Consider the following 1,072-nt stretch of genomic DNA (forward strand, 5'->3'; position numbering starts at 1 on the left):
TGCTGCTACTCCTAATCTCCGAACACCACATGAGCACCTCATTTAAACACGGTTTCTGGAAAATCAGCCCAAGAATATGTGCAGGTGAAATGCCAGCTGCAAAGGCAACTGCTGTTAGCACAGGAACCACCACTGAAGTGAGGAAAGTTTTTAAAAAGTCCTTAAATTGCAAAGGAAAAACATCTTGCAGGCTCAGAGGTCGGGGAACACCTACGTCAGCTCTCATCTGAGATTTGCCCATTCATCAAAAGCCAAAAATGCATCAAAGTGATTTAAGCAGAAATGCTCTGCAATAGTTAATAAAGTAACATTTTCTAGTTCTAATCTATTTTTACTTTTTGAACCTGCTTTGTCCTTGATCTATTATTCAGTGCCTCACAACTACTTTATTTAATGGATTAATTATGCTTTAAAGGTGTAGCCACAACTCTAGTAACAGATAAACTTCTCCTCCATTGCTAGGAATGTTTCTACTTAAAAGAAACTTGAAATCCTCAAATACTAAAAAATTCCTTCACATTCTCTGCTCCAAAAAAAATAATCAGTCCTGGGAACTGATCTGACTTCCAGAGAAATGCCCATGAGCTGTTTCATGAACTTTAGGGATCTGGACAGGGAGCCTGGACAGCCACAGAGAAATCTGCTGCTGTGAGTGCAACTTCTGATGGTTACAAAAGACATGTAAGCTCTCAAAGGAATGCAAGCACTGGGTTATTAATCCAAAGCAAACACTTTAAAAGAATGATTTTACTTTAGAGTGATGCAACGCTTTGGGTTGAATAACGTCTTTAGGAGAAAAGTATTTTCACAACCAGAGTAAATCTTGAGTTTAAAAACAATGACAACAGAGACTTATTTGCAAGGGGTGGCTATTGAGGGAGGAAAGCAGCACAGTCATAGCCAAAGAAAGAAGAAGGAAAGCAGCATTTTATGAGGGTTGTAATCCTGCCCTATACACAGAGGGGCTGGAGGAACTTGGGGTGCACAGTGGGCAGCGCAGTGCCCTGAGCCAGACCATCCCAGAGCAGGTTTGGGGACAGCTGGGGCTGCATGGGGGAGAGAGGAGACAGCA

The sequence above is a fragment of the Corvus brachyrhynchos genome, unplaced genomic scaffold (genome assembly GCF_000691975.1).
Source record: "Corvus brachyrhynchos isolate BGI_N302 unplaced genomic scaffold, ASM69197v1 scaffold91, whole genome shotgun sequence".
In the NCBI taxonomy this organism is placed as follows: domain Eukaryota; kingdom Metazoa; phylum Chordata; class Aves; order Passeriformes; family Corvidae; genus Corvus; species Corvus brachyrhynchos.